Genomic DNA, 6,135 nt, shown 5'->3' with positions numbered 1-6,135 from the left:
ATGATGACATTTAAAACAGAAAGAATGGACCTTATAAAATCAAACATACAGCAAAATTCTGCAACTTTAAAATGAACATGAAAAGAGTTCTTGATGTTCACATTATGTAGTTGATATTGCCAGGTTTTTCCTCAGAGCCTCATGGAGACCTTGGTAATTATGGTTTGCATTTTGGGTGGCCCCCACTAGAGGGCAATCATAACCTCTGAAGTACAATTTTCTTTTTATTGGTTTTAATGTGATATTCTTTGTATTTAAAAACAAAAGGTATGGATATACAGATATCAAATTAATCTGCAGAAATACTTGAGTAGATCAATACTTTTGAGTTCAACATAGAACAACCCCTTAGTTACTCTGAGGATATTCTACTGTGTGGAAGAGTGTGAAGTCACTGTTTTTTTCCTTAACTATGACTTTCTCTCATCATATCTGGCCAGTTCTGCTAGCTTCCATCTCTGGAAGTTATACAGTACTGACAAGAAGAATGTGGGTTCTCAAGATACTTCTCAGCCTACTACAGCTATGGCTAGTGGGTTAAGAACCTAATAGATTGTTCCTTTTTTGAAACCAAAGTGGCCTTTTAAAGCTGAGTTTGCAAAGCAAAAGTCTCCATTTCAAAACTAAGTAAGTTTAATATTGACATACGGCTTACTTATATATGTTCATATTAGTAACTAAAGGGTAAATAAAACTGGAGTAATAATATAAAACAACAGGTTTCTTGGGTACCCTGCTCATGATAATAATTAAATGACAGGCTATAATACATAATTATGAATAATATAACATATTAGAACAAACCAAACATTTAAATGGTAGCTTCCCCACACACATAGGTGGTTGGAGTTGGAAGGGATTTTAGTTGCTACTGTCCCAGTGCTCAAATAATCCTAAAGAGGTCTGAGTTATGTTGTTTTGTTTTTTAATTTAATTTTATTTGCTTTCCAATGAGAAGTCTAATCTCCCATGAGGCAGAATCCTGGAAAACTTTGGAGGGAAATTACAGGGTTTTAATATCCAGATTATTGCTATAATATTGTAATTAGTTGAAAAATACTTAGATGTTTTTGGTACATCAGTTTATTCAAACATTTGGACAGTTATGTATTATAGAGAAATAAGTTATATAGAGATTGTAAAATCCCAAGACATACAGAAATTGTTTTGGGTTTAGACACAGGACAACCTTTGGTCATAGCTGGTCATAGCTTCTTCCTAAACTGCCCCCTAAATTTGACCACAAATAAGAATACTTTGTATAATTTCATCTTTTCCTTGAATTAAGACTACCTCCTCTTTGTGAATAATTTTTATACCGAGAACTTCCATCTCAAAAGAGAGAAAAGAGAAACACTGTTGTTTTGACCCAAGATAATGTCCTTCAGCTTTCTCTGATTCAGTAATTAAAGCATGATGTATTTTCTATGCAATGACATGTTCTCTGAGGAATGTACTTGTGGGCAAGAATAGAGGCCAGAGGGTAATGACAACCCGATTTGCATCCTCTGTAGCATTTCGTAATGCTGAGTTCGAGTTCTCATTGTAAGACGGTGATCTCACTTTTTCTTCATTCTGCCTAGGAGAATATTCTGCTGCTGGCACCTGATGCAATTTCATAATTCCGAAACTGTCTTACAAAAGTTAGAGCAAGTTGAAGGGAATCCCTTTTGAGTTGAATACATTAATGATGAAAATATTGATCCTGTAAGGCCGGGTCTACGTAAACATAAGATGGTACAGAAACAGTTCACCATGGTGACTAGTGGGCAGAGCTGAACCACATAAACTGGCTGTGCTGTGATCATGGAGACGGCCATCCTTAAGTTACATAGCAGCATCCCCTCTTGAAGGTGGAAGGGACCCTGGAGGCCATCTCTAACTCAATCTGCTTTCTAATTCAAAAGCACCTTTTTGAAAGTGCGTGGCGTATTGGTATCCAGCCTTCGCCTCAGCCCTTTCAGTGCTAAGGGAGCTCCCGACTTAATTCTTTGTGAAGCACCGGGCATCCCATAATAATACTGGAATACCTTAGAGTCTAATGAATCTTAAAAAGACAGATATCGCCAAACCTAAATCCTGCAGTAATGGTAGGGAGCATGATTTATACGAATAGTATATTGAAATATTAAAGTTTATATGAATTTGGAAACAGTGGAAGAAATTTTTATGAACTAATACAATGACATAAAGATAAAAATGATGTGTGTTAGATTTTTTATGTATTTTTTGCATTTTATAGATATTTTGATTACTACTTACTCTGGAGAGGCCTCTATTTTAAAATTGTTCAGTTTATGTTTGCAAGATTACTTACTTATTGATTATTTACAACCGCTATTTATTGAGTTTTGCTATGTGCTCCACAAATATGGGAGATGGGGAATATTGGTTGAATATTTATCATTAGTTATTGAGGGACTATATTTTAAAGTATTAACTCCAAATATAACTACTCAAAGCTAGATCACATTCAAGTTTACAAATCTGATCATATATTTTAACAAAGATAACTTGAACCAGGTGCATGTAAAATGACCTTCCATATAATATGGCATAAGCAAAACAAAATTCTGAAGTATTTGAAAATGATAATGGTTGTGTGATATTTTCATGTCCAGTATATTGTTGCACACATTACAAAGAACTGTCATTTGCAAAAGATGAGTGACTGTCTTAGTAGGAGCAGAGGACATATCGATGTGTTAATACTCCAAAGTAAAAGTGTGTAAGTGACCAACACTTATCTCCCTGATGACACGTCTGTTAAAAGGGCACAGTTTAAAGAGGCAGGAAGAGTTTTAAGTGGAAGCTCAGAACACTCATGAGTAGGGACTCTGTATTAATCCCTATTGATAAGATGATTTTAAATGATACAGATTTATTTTACAGTTAAGGAAGTCAGAAATGTAAAATGGGTCAACAGAACTGAGTTTCTTTAGAAGCAGCCCCAAAGTAAAGAAAGTTATAAGATGTTTATTTTAGGCCAAATTCTTGTTAAGAAGTAAAATGTGAAGAACACATTTCCTTGCCTTTTCCAGCTGCTGGAGGCCGCCCTGATTCCTTGACTCGCGGCCCCTTTCTCTATATTCAAAGCTAGCAACATAGCCTCTTCAAACTTTTTCTTCTTCTCCTCTCTCTCTATCCCTCTCTCTCTATCCCTCTCTCGCTACCCCCCCCCCCCCGCAAATGCAGAGGCGCACCCTCCGCCCTCATCTCAACCTCTACCCTGGGCTCTGCACCTCCAGTCTCCGCCTGAAAGGGATCCCCGTGATTACAGGAGGCCCACCTAGGTAATCCAGGCCGTCTCCCTGTCTCAAGAGCCTTTACTTGAATCACATCTGTAAAGTCATTTTTTACCATGTAAATGAACATATTCACAAGTTTTGAGGGTTAGAACATAGAAATTGTGTTTGTTTTTTTGTTTCTTTGTGTGTGTTTTTTAAATAAAAACAGCCCCCCAAAGTAAAGAAAGTTATAAGGCGTTTATTTTAGGTCAAATTCTTGTTAAGTAAAATATCATGACCATAATGAAATATATTAGTGATGATTATGTTTTTAAGTATTTATAAGAATAGTCTTACTAGAAAAGTTTAAATTAGAAATTCCAATAAAATGTTAGAAGGTCATTTTGTCATTCATTTACCTATGAAAAACACAATTTTCACAAGCTTATTTAAACAGTTGTCTAAATTCTGTTCCTCACATCACTCATTTTCTTTGCTCTTTGCCCCAAGTTAGTACAACATTGACAAATATTTGAAGAGTAATCATTTGCTTCAGTACATATAGATTTAAAATATAAAGATAGTGCCTTCTATTAGGTAGTATGGTCCTTGAATAATAAATATATTCCCTGCCAGTGCTCCTTTCAAACCTATGCAGATGATACACATTTGATGTTTAACTGGTCTTATGGGCTTTATTTGTACACCATATGGTTTTCATAGATAACTGTAGTCTAATTGGTTTGAATCAGGCAACTGACACAAATATGCAAATATAACCAGAATAGAAAATATTTCTACCATTGTTCCCTTTTGCACTATTGATTGAAATATGAATGCTCGAAAATAGTTCTGTAGGGCTACTCTATTTGAATAGTTTGTAATTACATCTGTTCTCAATTGTTTACATTTAAGAATTATGATGCTAACAAGGAAAAATGACTGACCAAGTGCATTTATTTCACATAGTAACAGCTCTAAGAAAACATTATGCTTGTGATTATTTGTATTTGCTTAGCACAAAGTCAGCATGTTTCTCAATAAGACCGCTGTTCAGGATATACTGCTATGTGGCAAAATTCTGTGCTGGTAGGCTAATGTTAGGTTACATTCTTGGGGAAGTTGTTATTTTTTAAAGGAATCCATGTTATCAAAACAATTTTTATTTCTTTCCTTTTCCTTAGCTTCTTACCCCCCCCCTTTCTTTTTTAACACAAAACCCAGTAGAGTTGCTTTAATTAAGGCCTCTAGCTGGCCTGTCCCCCTGTTATTTACCGGCACCTTCCCCCTCCGACCTTCCCCAGCCTGTTCGCGTTAGACGGGGTGGACCGTGTCGGCAGGGCGCGTCTTTTCGTTGGAAGGACGGCCAGCGTCGCTTTCTGCCGCTCTTCCCCTTAGCTCAAAAGTATCGAGAGAACTATGCTACACTCCGCTTAGCACTGAGTTCCTGTGCAGTTACCAAAGACTTTGGATAAAAGGTGAGTCACTCCTGGTCACCCTTGCCCCACGTCTCATCATTTTCCGTCTCATTGTGGATTATTTCTATTGTGCTTATTAGTATTTTCCTTCATACTAGCTATAACGTCTATTTTCCCCAAGGATATATGTTCCCATGAAACTCAGTGAGACAAAGTGTTCCGAAAAGGAAGCACTGGAATACATGCATATACCTTATCGTCACGTTGTACACACTGTTATATGTCAGTCACTTTTCACAGCATGTACTTAGTCTCCGAGTGTAACTGCTGCAGTATTTGGGGGGTCAGGTAGTTCACTTAGGTTACTGAGATACCATTAAAGAACAACTTTCTATAGTCAATGAACACATACCTTAATAATAGTATTAATACCTTAATAATAATACCTTAATAATACTGCAATTATTAGATTGTATCCACAATTTCAAAATAACTAACAAACCATACAAAATTTGCCTTGGCCAGGTGTAGTTCAGTTGGTTGGAGCATCGTTCCACGTACCAAAGGGTTGTGGGTTCGATTTCTGGTCAGGGGATGTGCCCAGGTTGCGGGTTTGATCCCTGGTTGGGGCTCGTGCTGGAAGCAACCGATGGGTGTTTCTCACACTGATGGTCCTTTGTCTCTCCCTCTCCCTTCCTCTCACTCTAAACTCAATAAAACATATCCTCATTGGATATGTGCCTCATTTTAAATTGATCTGACAATAAAGCAAGAAAATAATCTGACTGAAAACAATTCAGTAAAATATATTATTTTGAGTTAATCACCTTCCATTCCGTAATGGGCTTGGAGGGGTGATGGTAATGCGGCCTTGGCACCAACTGTGAAACAATCTAGACAACAGGAAGTATGGTCATTACTAAGTTCTGGGTACTTTTTCTCTTTGAGGAAAGTAAACTATTCTTCCTTTAAATAATGTTTCATCAGGTGATATTTTTGTCATCCCTGAATCACTTCTTAATTTCTCTTTTTTATCCAGGCATTTTTCACTAAAGCTGGTAAATCTTTCAATGACAAGAGTTCAATGTACAAGATAAAATAACAAGGATAGTGGAAAAGGCTTCTAAAGAATGAAGTTTAGGGGGGTCGGGTGGGGTGGAAGGTGTCAGTGGGGAGAAAAAGGGACATCTAATATTTTGAACAAAAAGAAAACAAAGAAAAAGAGTGAGATTTATTTTTACACTTGTATGTGGAAAATTGTTACTATAGTAATTTGACTTGATCTATAACATATTTATTGTTTTCATTGATGCAAACATTACCCTTCCCCACTCTCAGACAATTACATACAACCGGAACCATATACATGCAAATTCAGTATGTGTCAGGGATATTTACTGTGTTTGAACTAGTCAAGAATCATACCATTAAAAACTGAGCTAATGCTATTTGACATAGAAACCAGATGGAAGAATGGGCAAAGGTTGTGT

Source organism: Miniopterus natalensis, chromosome X (assembly GCF_054644295.1).
Source record: "Miniopterus natalensis isolate mMinNat1 chromosome X, mMinNat1.hap1, whole genome shotgun sequence".
NCBI classification, from domain to species: domain Eukaryota; kingdom Metazoa; phylum Chordata; class Mammalia; order Chiroptera; family Miniopteridae; genus Miniopterus; species Miniopterus natalensis.
Note: the sequence above shows the minus strand (reverse complement) of the source record.